Consider the following 18,273-nt stretch of genomic DNA (forward strand, 5'->3'; position numbering starts at 1 on the left):
ATCTGTTACATAGGACAAGTCGTGGGATCCATGTGTGTTTTGAGGGTGACCACCAGTGATCTGAGGAATGGAGTGTAAAATCCAGTACATCTGTGAGAGTTGGGTTTTTTGGGGAGCAGGAGAGTGGGAAAAAGTGAAAAAGCAAAGAGAGAATCTCTGTGAAATGTGTGTCATTATACACACATATCACAGTATCAAGGTGCTGTAGGCACAGCTTCATTTTAATAGGATTTGATACAAGAATGTCATCAGGGCTTGTGGCAGATAAACTTAGACTTCTTCCTTCCTTATGTTTTCCAGATGCTTTTTAGAGTCAGTAGAGATTGTAGGTGTTTCCTGCAATTCAATTAAAGTTTTTTACATTTTCTTCCTCATTGCATATAGTCAGGGTAATGCTGAGGTCCCTTCTACCTGCAATTGCTTTGCCTGGCATAAAGGAAATGCAATAGTAGTATGCAGAAAAAGAGAAGAAAAGATTTAATCAATTTACTGGGTAAATGCTGTCTTCCATTAGTTGAAAAAAATTTCTAGAGACCAATTAAATGCCCACATGTCCATGGCCAGCGTAGAGTCTTGTCTGTCTTTCCAGTTCTTCCCTTTGGGATTCCAAAATTTATGATGGGCTTTGTCAATTAATATCTTTCTAGTGAACGTGGCAATTACAATTGTTATTTCAAGACAGAATGTCTCATAGCTATACATTGTTAATTCTCTTGTTCCAAATGGTCTCCCAAAGGGAACATGAAGCTACAGGTGCACATTCATGACTGGAGAACAAACACTTTAGTATGTTAATAAAATGAAAGAAAGGCATGAAAAATCCATAAGAGTTCTGCATATTCCATGGCATTCACGTGGCTTATTGAGGTAACTTTTTTTCCCAAAGTCTTCACAAAACCTTTGATACTATTCAATATGTCTGCTAGCACAGACAGGCTTGCAAAATTAAGTGCTTGAAAGTTAAAAAGTGACCAGATGACCTTAACCTGTCATCAGCATTTGTGTTCTTTTCACAGGTTTTGATAAATTGTACTTCTGAACTTTGCCTACAAGTGTTGCACGCTTCAGGTTTACTATAGAGGAATGCTTCCTCCTTGTAAAATCTGCTAGGGTGGCTTTCATCCATGGCCTAATTCTGGGATAAATTTTCCCAAAACCCTACAGAAATAAATATAAGGAAAAACCACAACGAGTCGACTTCTTCTATGGCTGTCATTAAGTAGTAAATCACAGTAAATCTTTCTGGTGTTTGATAAAGTAAGTTATGTTTAGCAGACAGATTTTTACTGCTGTTTGCTAATAATACTATGTTCAAATTTTAGTTCAACAAAAAAAGCTGGATAAGAGACTGTGGTGCTAATTTGAGTTGAGTATTACTTGAATCATCAAAGCTGTTCTAAAACCAAATGAAGCTCAACAAATGGCTTAGTCTTGCTTGTATGTGGAGCAGGGAGGAGTGAGAGAAAACCTATCCACCTAATTATGAATTCATTGTTGTCCTATTGCACACCTGCACATCAGGACAGAAAGCTTTAATTAATTTCCTAAACTGTCCTCTCATTTATGGGGGGAAAGCAAGTTGCAGGCAGTTCCCTAAAGCAGTATGTAGCATGAATTATTGACCTAAAGAATAACTCTGTTTCTACACTCTGCACACTGACAAAACCAGTGCTGGGTATTGCTGCTTGTGGAATCACATTGCCTTTTGCAGTATTTTTCTCCAGCTCTACTGTTAAACTTTGTTATCAAACAAAACAATTCCACAACCAGATGAACAGACCAAGCAACTCTGTGACCAGAAGGTCCACAGTTAATACAGCAAATATTTAGACCAAATTTGTTTCCAACCTGCTCTGGTCAGACCTTTGAGCCCTGCATTGGACATCAAATAAGGCTGTTGTGGTTTAGGAATGGTATTCTCCAATTCATTGCTCCCAGTGAAACATTCCTAACCACATGCCCCTCACTCATTCCCTGTCTTTCTCCCCCTGAGGTGGAATGGAGAGGAGAATTGGAGGCAGGAAAAGCAAAGACTGCTGGTTGAGATAAGAACAATGTACTGAAAGCAGCAGTGAAATAAGAAACTAGCAGTAACAGCAGCAATTGTAATAACAAAGTGTACAATGGGCGAACAATTCACATGTGAGTGCTCAGCACAGCTTCTCTGGTTGCCAAAAGTAGAACACTTCGGTTCACAAGAAGATACTTTGGCTACTGTAGATTTTTATTTCCATTTTAAAAATATTTTCCATTAGTTTAGTTTTACCAACAATAGTATTGCAATAACAAACCAAGGAAGAAATGACTGTGATGTAATTGTAAGGGTTTTGCATACATTTTCCCACTCAGATCTCCTCAGATCTGAGATATCTGGTTGAAGATAACCTGAAGGGGACATCTATGTCACCTTATGCACTCTATCATACTTGTCATGTGCTTAAATTACACGATTTTTTTTTTCATAAACTTTTATGTTGTGATTCATGGATGGTTTTGAGAATGTTTTCCATAGGAGGAGTTTGTTCATCTCAAGTTGTCTTGCAGATGTGTTGAATGCTGCCTGTCTTCAAAGAGGAATAAAAGGAAGTTAGATTAACTAAATCAGATGATTGGATCAACGACTCAGCTATGGAAGTCAATTGAACTGCCTTTCTAAAAACTGTGAAAGCAGTTCTCAATCAAATCACTCCACCAGCAGCAGGACAAACAGACCCTGCTTTCTTACAGATATGCCTGAGTAGCTGGACTTTTTGGTGTCTGGGAAGATGTGAGATCCAGCTGATGCTTTTTTTGCAGACAGGATTATTTCAACCCTGCTGCTGTGTGGGCACTTTTGCCTGTGTGGTAAGACTGGAACAAAAGTTACAGCCATTCTGTCTGTTCAAGTGTTGAGACTCTCTCTTCTCAGCTTAACTACCTGATATCATAATGCTTGATGAAAATCACTGTCTTTGAGGAAATTAGTTTATTGATTCAGAAATTACTGGTGAGAGAGAGATAAGGATCATTTCTTTGGGAAGCCTTGGTATAAAAAGTTATAAGGTAGTGAAGACCAGAGATAACTAATTTTAGTACAGTCTTACAAAGTGAATTCTGTTTTTCTTCATTGCTTTATAATATAGGGAAGTTTAAAATGTTTAAGCCTGTTTTGGGCTTGGTTTTTTGTTTGTTGTTTTGGGGTGGTTTTTTTTTTGTTTTGCTTTGTTTTGTTCTAGGTTTTGGTTCTGGTCTTTTTTAAAATTGTAAATCGCCTTCAAAATACATTGCTTTGCATACACTGGAAGCTATAATATCCATCAAGATATGCTTGTGATGTGAAAATTGTGTGCTTTCATTCTCTTCATAAGGTGAAGGAAAATGGCTTTTATTTTTCTGAGTGTGACACAGGCATTTCTCCTTGCATGTTGCTTTGGAGAGCTTCTTCCTTACTTGTCTTGAGCATTTTCCATTTTTTTTAGTAAATACTCAAATAATTTTAATTGAACTGTGCTACTGAGTCAGTCCCAAATCACAAAAATTCCCCCTCTTTAACTCTAAGCCCTTCTAAATGCTTCCCAAAGCATGTAGCTCTGAATTAAAATCAGTGTAAGGAAATGTACAATAGGGAAAGGGAGAGCCAGGGAAATAACATCTCTCAATTTGACTAAAGTAAATTAATTAGTGTAATATGTAAGATAAGAGGGAAAGGCAAGTTCTTCCCTTTGACACTGGAACCTCGGGATAGAAACATCCTGAGGAGGAACTTTGTCTCAATTCATGCTGATAATTAATGCTCACATTTTGCTTTTTTTTTAGAAACTTCACTCCCCCTGTCTTGAATTAATCTTTCACTGAAATTTTGCTTCAATACAATTTTTAAGAATAAAGAGGGAATAAAAACATTTCCTTTTTTTTTTAGTTATAGTGTATCTGAAATAGCAACAATTATGCTACAGAAAACCCAATCTCAGTAATATGAAAAACTGAACGAAGGCATTCTTAACACTGCTGAACTTAATTGTCATGTAAGAGCCTAATGTTAGCCAGTTCCAATTTCTTCATCCAGCAAAAAGGATATATGCAGCTTTGTGTGGGAAGAGAATATAGAAAGCCTAATTTATCTTGCAGTAGGAAAACCTGACTAGAAGTTGATTATGTCAGTCACTGCTAATGTTTCTGTTTCTGAAGACTAAATATGAGCAAAAAATGATAGTGCAGAACCTTATTTGAAATCCATTTCCCTTTGTTCCCCCTTCATTTGTAGAAAGGGGTGCCGTGCTGTGGGCCTGTACTAAGTTTACTTCAACAGCTGGATGCAGTGATTGATTAGATGGAGAGGCAACAGGCTCCAGGGTATGTCATCCATTCATGAGTCACAGGATTATATCCATTCTGGTTTCTTGATAGCATGTGACTTATAGGGAGCACTCCTGTGAAATCCTCTTTACAATTGCTGGAGAGTAGCAAGAGCTGCTGCTTCCAGCCAATCCCATCTCCTGGCTGTCAGCTCTCCATTCCTTTCATCTCGAAACCCAAATGTTCCCAGCTTCTCTTAAGTGGTCAGTGCCTCCAAGAAACAGCTTTTCTCAGTGTGAATTCCAGTGATAATTTGCAGTGACTTGTCTTGACTGAAAGGAGTTGAGGGAAATAACAGTAGTACCATTTTCTTCACAGTCTCAGATATTAGCAGGGGAATTTTAAGGATGGTGTGCACTGGATGAGTACCTTATGCAGACCTAAGCCATGTACTGTTTAGTGCACATTAATATCATTACATAAGGTGTAACATGTTTCCATCACATAGATAAATGTGTAGAAGAATCAGTAATCAATAAACGTGTAGGAGAATCAAAATTATAATTATATACATGAGGGTTTTCTTCAGGCCCAGTAAAAAACATGAGAACCTACTAATTCAGGTTGTGTGTCTATTCTGTGTCAAAGTGCTCTCCATTCCTTGGCCTCCAGATCTATCAGTTTGTTTCTTTTCATACAATTGGCTCTGAATTTTTTGATAGACAGTTAGCAAATATGCAAGTCTGTGAAATTACACATTACAGATGAATACAGATGGCTTTTTAGGTTTCTTTTTATCCAAGATTCATATATTGAAACAAAGTTGATGTCCCTGCCATTGCTTATCATCACAAATAGTCTGCAAATGACATTGTAAAATAGTTTTGCATCACAAAACCTTATGTGTCAGCTTTCATATTTTTTGCTTGGTATCAGAAAGTATTTCTTCTGTTGCCATGTTTTCTACATGTTTTCCACATTGGCATAATCCTATTAATCCCATGATACAGATGTGAGCATCTTGGATCAATATAAACTGCATTTTTAAACTTTTTTCATATAAAGCTATGCAAAATGAAAATCATGAGACTAAAAATAAAAGCAGTGGAGAGTTGTTGACAGACAAATAAAAGAAAGCATTTTTAGGTGATCCTCCAGGTTGTACCAAAAGAGGCCAAATCTCAGGGCGCGTTTACAAGCAATCATCTGAAATTTTTCCTCACTAAAGAAAGATCTTGCTCTAAAAGATTACAGACTCGTGCCTCACAATTAAAAGAAAATAATTTACTTCCATCCCTAGATAATTTTGTCTTGGTTGCTAGTCATGTTTCTAATGTAATTGGTAGACCTTTCTGTCTTGTCAACTTTCAAAACCTTTTATTACTGTAGAAAAGCAGCTGACTGTTTCTGGAAGTAGGTAATTGAGTATTTGACCTATATTATCTTTACTGTACTCTTTGCATTTAAAAAAGCTGATTCTCATTTAGTTGCTGAGGAATTCCAGATGCAGAGCTTTGACATGGTGAATGTCTTTAAACAAAGAAGGTCTCTCAGTTCAGGGTTTGGTTCTTTACTTCCACCTACCAAAACAGACAAGTCCTTCTTGCAGATCCTCATATAATTGTTTTTCAAACATGCATTGACTACTTGCCACAAGTAAGAAGTGCTGAGTAAATTCTCCACTGAAATGACTTTTTCTTAAAGGACTGAAAAATGGAGAATTATTCCATAGGGAATTCAAAACAGAGGTTTTAAGCAAAACTCATAACCTCCAGTATAATCATGGGAGGAAACGAGAAAATTTGTCAAACTCACTTACCTGAAGCTGCCCATTGTGACAACTGTTTTTCCTCAGTCTTGGAATATGTGTAAAGCAAACCAATGACTTGGAATGTTGTTCAGCTTGTAGAGTTTGAAGCTGCCACAGGTGTATCCTTGAGTGAGACCTTAAGAACACAAAGAACAGCAGGGAATTTCCTCTGAGGCTTTTTATTTCTCCCACACCACCTGCTACTAACACCATCAAGTTCATTCCAGAGTAAATTGTTGTGGAGGAGGCACTCTTTTGCCTGTTTTTAGCAGGATCCCAGGAGCTCAGGCTGTCTTGGCAATAAAAATAATCTGGATATAGGTGAGATGGCTCAAGAATAAAGTGGTTGGAATATGTAGGAACTATGCTGTGAGTTTGGAGGAGTTTGCAATACCAAATAGGAAGAAAATGAGAGTTGAAATACTTGTTTAAAAATGATGTGTGATTTTTAAAGTTTCTTTCAAATATGTTTGAGTTGCGTCTCATATTTCCCAACAGATATGGGGATCTTATGGCATATTTATATATAGACTTGCAGTTCTGGTTTTGTGCTACCACCAGAGACGAGGTTGCTGCAAACAGTGTTGGCACAGAAGCGGGATGTAAAACAGAGAAGGCTCCTTTTCAGAAATTTGACCAAATTGCAGTAAAGCTGAGTAATTCTAATGAAGAGAACTTGTGAGAAGACTTGTAGAAATTTTATATTTCTTGGAATGGTGCTAACAGGAAGGCTCTTAGATCATTCTAGACCTTTTTCTGGCTTCCTCTGTCTTCTGTGCAAGTCATCGCTACTAAAGCTTTATTAAAGGAGTTATTTGAAATTACTGCTGATTTCAGGTATGAACAAAGCTCAGACCCTTTTAAAAATGTTTAATATTTCACAAGCCATGTTGAATGTATATCTTATTTGTGGATTATGACTTGTAATTTATTTTTGTATGTGGCATACAAAGTTTGTGTGAATTCATCACCAGTGAAGATGTACATCATTGCACATTTAAATCCAGTGGCTGGTGTTGCTGCTTTGTTTTAGAGATCCTCATGCTTACTCCATAATAAAAAAAAAAATAAATCTGTGTTTTGTCAGCACTGAATATGTAAAAGTATCTTTGTTGGATTGTAGAAATTCAACTTTTATATGGCTTAGTTATCTCTTTGGTTTGTAATGCTATGAAAGCCAGCATGCCTTTGTCTGTATCTATTCTTTTTCAGGGGTTTATATTCAGGTACACAGTGCTGCTGTTGTCTCAGTCACACTTTTGCTCCTTTTGGGCTTACTGTGCAAATCATTGTAAGAATGGGGCTTACAGTTGATGTGAAGTGTATTCTTCCAGGTTAATTGTTAAAAAAAATTCAGGATGAGCAACACAAAATCCAGCATAATTCTGAATGAGAGTACCTACATGAGGATTTACTGGTTTAAGTATTTTATTAGATTAATTTGGATTTCTGAGTGTACTTAGGTAATTGAGCTTTCCGACATATGCTATGGAATAATTTCCTGCCAATTTCAGTACTGTGTGGCTTTGTAACTTGAAGATGTTTATACTTTTTATTTCTTTTGTCTCTTAACCACACTACCAAGTAAATTTTGATACTTCTTATTACTTCTCAACTGCTACCTCTTAGCTACTGTATTTTAGGAGATATTAATAAGCTCCAACAATTCAAAACTCGTCTTCATGCTGCAAATTTCTCTGAAGTTGTGTTACTTTATCAGAATGCCCTAAGTCTGCCCCTGCAACAACTCAGCTGGGGTGTAAATGCTCTGACTGCACCAAAAAGTTGCTCCTATAAAGTTTCTCTCTCTTCAGATGCTGTTAGCTAATGTAGCACCTAGGACAATCTGCTGTTGAACAGATATGCTCCCCAATTTGTGGTGGTTGTTGTTGGTGCTGACACAGCACAGAGGCTGATGAGACACTAAAAATGAGGTCTTTTTTTGTGCATTTGGATGCCAGTGCCCAAGGTAATGATTGGTAGGTTTCTAGAGGTTCAGCCAATTGTTTGGCTGTGATTCAAGGACTTCAGGGATATGTTTTGGAAACACATTTCTATAGCAGGCATGTGCTAAAAACAATCTCTTTCCCACTGCTGGTGCAGGGAAAGGAAACAAGCCATAGTGATTCTACATGATCTATTTACATGTAAGTTCTTCTGTGCTGCTTCATATGTTCACAGAGGCAGCTTTTGGCTTCTTTTTTTTAAATCCCAAAGTTTTTGATTTCCCAAAGAATAGGGCTGATTTGTTTATTTGTGCTCTGTATAAGCTTAGGAGAGAACCAATGTACGCACTCTATTTCCTGAGAGCCAGGGTAAGTTGTCCCCAAAGAGGCAAACAGCTGAGCTAAAGGCTGTAGCTGACGTGGGAGAGTCTCTGATGTGACAGCACCGTGGCTGTTCATGGCAGGTTTGCTGCTGCTCTTGCTGCCCTGAAGGATTTTTTGCTGAAGGTAGGAATACAGTGCAGGCAGTGAGAATTAGAGGGCTGCTAGTTCAGGTTGCTGGCTCTGCTTGTAATACAGCTTGGCATAGCTTGTAAGGAGATCTTTTGCACAACCTGAAGTTTGTCAGCTCAGCTGCAACTCCTTTGTCTCTGGCTGCAGTTCTTTATTTGGTATATGAACAGCAGAGATCTGAATTACTGGGGGCGGGGGGGGGAGGGATGTGGGGTCTGGGGCAGGTGGAGAGAACTTCACTGTGCTGGCAACAAGGAATTATTATCCAGTTTTAATAATCTGAAGTATTAGAGAAATGGTCACTGCATCAGGTTCCAGAGGAAGGAAAAAAGGGTTGGCTTGGGACATTTTTGAGCCACCAGACATATATTCAAACTGCCTTTAAAACATTGACTCCAATGCTCATTTTCTCCAGACTTTAAAATGTGGATTGGGGGTGGATGGGGGCACTGGTTTGACTCACAGAAGCAAAGGTTTATCTGTAAGCAGTGTTTCTTTTTGGTGAGCTATAATATTCAAAAACTAATCCTTGAGGGACTGCCAGTGGAGAATTTGTTCAAAAGCCTTGGAGCAAAAGCTTTACATGAATTGCAAAAAGAAGGAAGCCTTTTGATGTTTAAAGGAGTTTGTCAACATGCTCTCAATGTGTCAGGATATGTGTCTCTTCCCCTCACCCTGCCTCTTGTTGAATGTCCTGTTGCTTGATTTTGTGAAATAAAGCTGGGCTGTGCCTAGGACTGGGAAAAAAGTTGGTTCTTCTGGGATAAAAGACATTTGTTTTTGTAAAAAGGTGTATTCACATGAGAACAAAGAAGAAAACCTAAAAAATTTAAAAGTCCATAATAGCAGCTTTTGTGAATGAAAGTGGTTAAAGGAATAACTAAGAACAAACTCTTTTTGTTGAGCCTGGTGAGAGGTGCCAAAAGGAAGCTGGAGATGAAGAGAGGAATATGAATAAAATTTATTTTATGTTACATTTCTGTCAAGTTAAACCACCTATGACACTGAATGCAACTTGTCATTTTGTATGCTGTAGCACACCAAACAGCAAAGCTACACTTGGGAGAGACAATATTCTAAATGGCATTTGCAAGGACAGTCCCTTAAGCTCACAACTTTTCCACGCATGCACACAACTATCCAAGCGTGTGACTGTGGCTTCTTACTCATGAGCAACCAGGAAGTTGCTTTTCACATTCTTTTATTCCCTGTTCTGCCGGTGGTGGCACCTGAGAAAGCCTCTGGTCCTGCAGTGTCTTCTCTGGGCAGCCTTTGGCCGTGGCATGGTACAAGTGCTTCCCTTAAACTGAGCCTGACCCTCTGATCTCACACACAGGACTCGGGTCCTGCTGCTTTTGGTGGAGGCTGTCCCTGCTCATGTTGGGCTCCTCTTTGCTGTGGCATCCAGGTTTGCAATACACTGGGGTTTACCCCCTAGTTCTCCTTCTTTTTCCTTACAAAACTGCAGGTTATTCCATAACCTGAAGAAGACTGCATAGACACTCACCTACACATTCTGCTTTGCACACAAATCCTAATTTTGTTGGTGCAGACCACTCCCTTAGCCCTCTTCCTCATCACCTGCTGCTTCTCAAAATGGCCATGAACCACATGTTCAGGGGTGCTATGGACTGAAAAACTACTGTTACCAGAAGACGAATATCTATTTATAAAATAATTAAAGCCAGTTGGATGCCCAAAACATTTGAATTTCAATTGGAAATATACAGTCTTGTTAACTGAATGTAATGTTTTGCCAGATTTCTTTTAAGTGACATAATGATAAAAGAACTCAACCTGTTTTCAAATGGCTGCATATTAATAGCTTTGAGCAGGTGCTCTGGAATTCAAGAGAGTCTGTGAAATTTCAGAATGCCCCCTCCTCTCATTGAAAGCTTATTTCTAAAAAGTGCACATGTCTTTATTCCACTGTAGCAAATGTGTGAGACTATGATCTGTTTGTACTTCTGCTGTATTTGAGATTGGTATTTTTGTAAGGATCCATCTTGCATTTGTCTCAAGTGGAAATTCCACAAAAGCTTAGTCAAAGGACATCTAAAACATATCATTTTAGGGTCCCCAAAGTGCAAAAACAGTTCGCATAAAGCTTCCAGGAAGAAAAATACCAAACAACAAGAAAAAGCCCTAAACATCTCTGAAATGTCTTTTGTCACCTGACCTGCAATTGCTCCAAAAAGCTGGCACAGAAAACTACAAAACTGCATTTCATCTGCAGTTACAGACTGATAGATATTCTTTGTGGCTGACAGTAGGCAGTGAGGCGTAATTATTTTTTTTTTCCTATGGCTGTTTAGCGCAGTAAGTAAATTTAGGTCAGACTCTCAGCCATTTGATCATATGCCTGGAGATGTAATACAGTTTGTCTAATAGCCAGGGGAAACAGTCATTTAACCAAGTAACTGTTTCATTTCTTTAAGTGACTAATTTGATCGACAAGGCCCAGTTCACAAGCAAACAATAGATGCTACAATGGGATGTTCTTAGCCTGACCTTCCTGCCCAGCTGGATACCAGTGGGCTCTGTCAGCATGGAGATGTTTGCCAGCTTGAGGGAAGGGTTTCAGCACCATATCTGTGATAGTTACATCATGAGGTGCATTGCATCATGTGTCTACCACAAATAATTCGCCTCTCTCTTTTTCTGCCACAAGGTATCTGAAGTGGGCTACAAAGGAAGAACATTTAGCTAAAAGGAAAGCAAAGTTTTCTTTAGTTTCAGAAGAGCAGGGGCTTGTGTATTTTTCACCCTTCTTGACGCTGAAGATGGAATTCAGCACTTTATTGCACAGCTAAAAGAGCAGGTGGATTTAAAATGAAGGGACAGCTGTAGGGATGAGCTGCTGTATAAGCAGATTTTAAAATATTCAGTTTGTAGAGGTGGAACTTATCTACCCTCAGTAAGGAACTCTCTGCTGGTTATTTGACAAGTTCAGCCATCATCTCTTGAAGATAAATGTTGGTATTGCCATTGTAACTCTGATTAATTCCACATTGGCCTCTTTATCATCATGGTTTTGTCTCTTTGGAAAGGTTTAGTTTATAATGGAAATATATTTTGCTGGTTTACTTTAATCATTATAAACCTCCTATACTTGTAGTTTAGTGCTGTCAACTGAGCATTCTAATTATTCAGTACCTCATTGTGGATTCATCATGGTCTTCTCCAGTGACACAATTCCTTTCCATTTGGTGATGACCCAGGAGACAGAATCTGCATTTATATCTAAAGCAAAACTATCACAATTATTGCTCAATTGAATACTTTTATATTCAGATTTAACTGAAAAAAGAATTTCCACTGCAATTTTTAATTTAAATAAGGCTGCACAGCTAGCTTTGAAAATTGTGGTAGACATTTGTTCAGGCAGAACAAGTGTTCTTGCTGTTGTAGTACCACACCTTTTATACCAGGCTCTCATTGATGTGCCACCTTGAGGGGAAGGTCTTTGCTGTACCTTCATCTGGCATGAAAGTTTGCAGCAATTATCTTTTATCCTCTTCTTTCTTTAGAGCATAGTATGTGCAGGATTTTTTTCAAGTACATACCAGCAAATAAGCGTATTTAAAATGGTTAATCCCAAGGACTAGAAAAAAATTCAATGTATGCAATTCAGCTTCCAAAAATCTCTGTTTTCAAACTCAAAATTTATTTCACTGTTAATCATATTCCTTTCTTTCACTGCACTTTCACTTCAGATAGGTTCTTAATGCTGTTGCTTAAAAAAATTATTTTATGCTTTTTAAAAATTTTTTTTTATTTATTTCATGAAGGTGTCATGGTCCTATGTGTTAATTTGCCTGTGGTTCCAAGTTGTGTGTTAGACTGCCTGTTTTATCTTCCTGCCTGTTTGGTCAAAATCTGTATAAGTAACTGCTGAGTGAGTGTGATATGTATGTGCTATACACCTCTGGAAAAAAGGGGCTTTTTTTCGGTTTTTTAGGCATCAGAATGGATTTCTTTCTTTCTAAATAAATGTTTAGAAATTAAGTGTCCAGCTCCGTTTCTGAAACACTTTGGGAATAGTTTTACACACAGGCTTCTCTGGAGCGTCTTCTCCCTCAGTTTTCCTCTTATTAACATCCAAATTACTCCTCTTGGAAGTGAGAATGGAGCCAATTTTATGATCTCTCACCAGGGTCCTCCTAGTCTTCTCCCAGCTAGGGAGAACAAATGGGCCTTTTAGTGTGCCCTAAAAGTCAAAAAACTAGTTTGTGGGGGGTGGGGGGCAAGTCCCCAAACTGAGGTGGGCAGAGGATGACAACAGAGAGGGCACATCTGCCTCTTAGTGCCCTAGTGCTCAGCTGCTCACAGTTTGGTACCAAGAAGTTTTTGTTTGGTTTGAGTTTTTGGTAGATGCATGCTTTTCCCAAATATTTTTAAGGCAAATTTCTGAAATGCTTTCTTAATTTAACTGGCAAAAATAAATGTCTTAAATGTCATAGCCAGGAGAGGTTGAAAAAAGGATCAAAAATGTATTTGAAAGAAAAAAAAAAAGGGATGCTGATGCTATCTCACTTTGTGGGTGGTTTTTGAATTGGGCATATAGTTCATCTGCAAGGGAAAAATTGTAGCTGAGAGCTGCAGGATGTAACCTCTGCCAGTGCAATGGCAGAGAAAAGCACTGATTAGGTTGTAGCTGTTAACATATTTCTGGTTTGGGGCAGAAATCCATTGGCTCCTTCTTTTCTATCTTGTAGATGCAAGTTTAAAATTCAATACAATATCACAGTCTTTTCCCATTTTGTAATTTATTAGGTTTTTGCGTACAAAGTTGTGAGGGTTAAAGAGAAAAGGAAAAAAAATGTGCAAAAATTTATTGCATGGATGTTACTGGAAGAAAAAAGAAAAGGGAATTGTTCTGACTTTTGAATGTGAAAGAAGAGCAATATTCCTATATCCTTAAAGGAGGTGAAAGAGAAAGAAAAGCAGTAAAGTAGCTTAACAATGAAAACCATGTCTAAAACAAATGTGTTTGCTCTTAACAATTGAGATTGATTAGGCAAGAGTAAATTACTTTGTTGCTTTACAAGCAAACAGCGATAAGAACACACATCTGCTTCAGAAGGGCAGGATTGCAGCTGTGGTGTGAGACACATTTCCTCTGAGCCCCAGGAGTTATCAGATCAGGCCTCGAGGAGGCTGCTGAGAGCACAAGAACAGGACAGGACAGGTTTGTCTTAGGCAAGCAGATGTCAATTGGCTCTGTAAAACAAGGCTGCTCCATTCTGTGTCTGGCCAATGGTACCACAAGGGTTCTGACAAACTTCTGGGGTGAATAGTTTTGAGGTGAGGTGTGATTTGGGCTTTGTTTTCCTTTTGAAAGAATTTTCCTTCTATTCTTGCTTCCTAATAATGCCAGAAGTGATAAGTTTACAAGTTCAGGGGTTGAAGAACTCTTTCATTTCCTTTAAGTGTGAGTAACAGATGTTACACCCATTCCATATACACAAAATGTATTTGCATCATATTATGTTAACATAAAGTTTTAGATGTCTCTTGAGAGCAAAGACAAAAGGCCTTGGTTGCATCAATCATTTCTGTATTGAAGGACATCTACACTGATATATCCTTTTTCTTCTAAATAGGGTCTCTATTTCCTGCAGAAAATTATTTAGAAATTGCAAGTTCTTGAGTACTGGGGTTTGCATTTGCAGAAAGAAAGGATTTCTATAGAGGAAAACCCAGCAGCAAAAATGTGTTTTCAGGCACTGCCTACCTGTCATAGATGAACCACCTACTGTGAAATCCCAAGGGAGGCAGGCAGGCTGTGGCTGTGGCTGTGGGGCATTTAAGGACAGGATTCACTGTACTCATTTGTTCATGGCTGACTATCTAGTTTGTTTAGTGATAAGACTAAGACTCTCTGTAGACTAGAAACTGTCTCTACTAGTGAATAAACAAAAGAAACCCATTTCTGGCAGTCAAGACAGAGCCATAATGTTCCAGATGGCTGACAGGATTTGAAATAACTCTAATATTAAATAGATATAGTGTTTCAAAAACTACAAGTGCCTTGTAGGGCTTTTTATTCCCTAATATCTTATTTTTTTAATATTTTAATTTCAGGATTATTTGACAGAGACCATTGCTAGGGAAAAAAAAAAAAAAAGAAAAAATATGAGGCATTTGACACCCAAAGTTCAGGAGGCTGAAGAATAAACCTGACTTTGTGGTAGTTTTATCACTGGAAGAAATGACACAATTCTGATGTTTCTAAATGATACAGGCTTGTCTTTGTGTGTGAGTGCTTCTCTTACAGCCCCATACCTTCTCCTGTGTGGTGTTCTGAATGTTTTTTCAAAGGGAGCTTAGTAGAAATGCAGCATCTTAAGACAAAAAAACCTGCATTTTGCCAGATAGAATCTTCCTAAGGTTGAACTGCAAATCTGAATTTTCCTTTTAACAGCTAGTCAACAAGAAATACAAACAATTAGGAACATGATGCAGATGACTGGGCAAGTTACAATAATAGTAATAAAGTCCCAAGCAGTGCTGGAAGCAATGTATTTGCAAATAAATATACAGATCCCAAATGAAGAGTGAGTAAGCAAATGGAGAGTGCAGGAGGGCCAAAAGGTTAATTTGATTGATTCTTTAATTTTCCTTCAGATTCCTGGCTTAGGTCAATGGGGAAGGTGTATTATTTAAAGGGAGCTGTTGGGAAAAGGTGTTAGTACTATGGTCAATATCTCCTTCCCTTGCAATAGAGCTTGAAAAATATTGGTTTGAATCTACAAGTAGGTTCTATCAAAAATTAATTTACTAAATTTGAGTGTACATGAGTCTAAATTCTGGACAAAATAATTAGGCAAGACTGACTTAGTTTATATTTTGGTCTGTACTGTGCTGGTTATGTAATTTGCATTACACCCCCAACATGATGATGAGATGGGGATACCAAGCCACAGGGAGCTGCTGATTGCATGAATCCCCTGATTTATTGACATGAAAAGCAGGAATGACTACAGCTTAGTGAACAGAAGTTAAAAACTCCCTGTGGGACCAACATCAGCTGGAACTGACCTCGGGTGCAGTTACAGTATCTCAAGGACACTGAAATTTATGTGAACTTTTCAGCTTTATTAAGAGAATTATTTTTGTGTGTGTGTGTTCTTATTAGCTGCTGAATTGCAACACGCTGTTTTTCTTTTCCAGAGGCTCCTAAATCCACAGAAAGATCAGTGGTGCTTTGCAATTAAAGGTTTTCTCAGGTGTGCTGTGCACAAGAGCTACAGCCAATAATGCAGTTTTGGGAAGATTTATACTCTGCAGGTAAATTCTATGGGGATGGTCCTTCTTTGCTCTTTTTCCAGAACCCTGTGCCCTTGAAAAGCTTTGGAGTATTTCTGTATGTGTACGTGGTGTGACTATGTAGGTCAAACATTGCACGTGACCCTTCCTAGTTCAACCCCACAAAACTGAGAATGAACCTTAGACTTCACAGTCCTTAGGATTTACAGGGATTGATTTTAGGTTTTCTTATAATGAAACGTCAAGATTTTTTTCCCCACAGAAGGTGAAATAATATTAATATGTATCTAAAATATGTATCACATGGGCAATGATTTTACAGGTTTACTTATACTGCCTAATACATTCTCTTCAACCCTGACTCCAAGAACTAAGTGAAAAATGAACTTGTTCCACCCCCCTCTCCCAAACATTTTTTTTTGATTCTGAAATTATGGGAGCTCCAAGAAATGGATACCCTATTTATCCAATGACTAGTTCAAAGGGAGTGTAATGCTTAATTTTAGGCTTTAGCTGTTTTCGATAGAAACTATGATTTTTACATCAGATTCTGTGTCTATTTAATCCTTAGACTGTGAGGTTAAGCAAGCATTTAGACATCTGTAGTGATGGGCAGAGGGGAAGTTTCCTGGCTAGGCAATGGGTATAGTTTATTTAGTGGTGGATAAAAACATTTGTAAATGTCAAATACTGGGTTCTCCAGATCTAAGTACAAGAAAATAATTACCAATAATTTTGTAAGTAAAACCAGAAGAGAGAAAATACTTGGCCAAGGTTTAGAACAGTAATGGGAAGACTACAACTGTGTCTATATTAGCGGCTGGATTTTAAATAAGAGTGGTTTTAAAGTGAAGCCTTTGATTGTTCCAATTTACTGCATAAGTATTCAGTGCTTAAAAGGATCTAGAAACAACTAGATTCCTATAGGAGGGATCTGACCTGGAAGTTCAGGTCCAAATATGCTCCAGTGTTGGAGTTAGGCTCTATCCTTCAGTTTGCCACCAGGAGGTTATCTTGGAAGACTGAATACAGAAGGGTCAGGATGAGAATCTCAAGTGCTGATGGCTCTCACAACATCCTGAAGAAACCTCCCTCATTCATCTGTATCTATTTGGAAATGAAATCCTTTTCCTTCTGTAACTGCCCATCTTTCTCTTTCTGTCTTCCTTTCCTGAATTCTTATCCCTCTTTGTTTCCATTTTGTAAAATGCTTTCTCTGCTTTGTTCACCACCTTCTGCCTATGGACTATATAGCCTTCCAAGTCTATAATTGCCTGTTTTACCTCACGAAATTCAGAAACCTGCAGCTTTGGGGCCCCCAAAGATCTGACAGTCTTTGAACTGTTTAACAATTGGGATTTTAGTGCCATCAAATATATCTGCTGTTGACCTGGAAGTCACTAATCTCATAATGGCTGTTGAAAGAGGACACTGGCAAGCAATGAGGAATTCAACCAGCTAAAAATTGAAGGTAGAGCCCTCAAAGAGCTCCAGAACAACATCTGATAGTGGTACCATGTAGAAGAGTCAGAGAGTGACTATTCTGGAGTTTGCTCCAGGGTCCCAGTTCCACATAGTAGGCTTCTGCTAGGACAGGCCATGAAATACCTCTTTCCATGTTTCCAGACAGTCCTGGAGTCAGTGGCCCCTTGTGCCAGTGCCCTGGATCCCAACCCCACAAAGTGAGCTGCTCTATGTTGTTCTGGGAACAGCAGGAAGTCAGTGCCTGACCTTTCTGAGAAGCTCAGAGCCATGAAAAAGCTGTGCACTGCTGGTCTGATCCCTGTTAAAACATCTCCTTCAGAGCCATCAGCTGTGGAAAAATTCCTGCATGGAACAGCTGTCTCAGAAATTCCTTCTCCAGTCCTTACTCTGAGTGAGTACCCAACTCAGCCGCAGTGTTGGGGAGCTGTGTTTAATGCATGCTGCAAAAGCACAGCTCGCCAAGGTTCCTGTGCTGACATGCAGCCCCTTTCTCACACTCACTGCCTGCTCACAGGGCAGTGACTGTGGAGCTCGTCCCTGACCCACAAACCCAAGATTAAGTACCACTTTTCTGACATACAAAGCAGTTATTGGCTGAGGTGCTGGTGAATTGCAGTAACCCTTCTCTCCTCTGCATGTCTCAACATCAGGAGTTGCTGTGTCACCCATGCTGTGTCAGCCCCTGAAGGGGAGCCACAAGGATGTGACCATCTGTAATTGTGACAGTCCTTCTGCAGAAATGCTGTGCAGGACAGAGTCATCCCCCTTGTTTCAGGAGGCTGGGAGCTGTGTTGGTTCCTAGTTTTATCCAAAAGCTCACAGCCAGGATAAATTATAAGTCTCTTGGGGTGGGAAAGAGAGAAATGGCTTTTGGCTGTTGTGTGCTGTCAGGCCATTACTCCAAATGTGGTTTTGAGATCATGCAGGACCACAGCATTACCAATTTGGGATGCAGATATGTGCATGAGAAGG

The 18,273-nt window shown here is 38.8% G+C and overlaps 1 long non-coding RNA gene across 1 annotated transcript in view; it reads right to left on the minus strand.

Moving 5' to 3' along the window:
• Nucleotides 1-2,410: 2,410 nt before the first annotated feature.
• LOC120502855 overlaps nt 2,411-18,273 on the minus strand; it is a 32,827-nt gene continuing 16,964 nt past the window's right edge. The window contains exons 2-3 of the long non-coding RNA XR_005627608.1: nt 6,095-6,221; nt 2,411-2,564 (exon numbers count right to left, since the gene is read on the minus strand). This is a non-coding gene — a long non-coding RNA (uncharacterized LOC120502855). The remainder of the gene's footprint in view (nt 2,565-6,094; nt 6,222-18,273) is intronic.

This window comes from Passer montanus, unplaced genomic scaffold, assembly GCF_014805655.1.
Source record: "Passer montanus isolate IOZ18808 unplaced genomic scaffold, ASM1480565v1 scaffold230, whole genome shotgun sequence".
NCBI classification, from domain to species: Eukaryota; Metazoa; Chordata; class Aves; order Passeriformes; family Passeridae; genus Passer; species Passer montanus.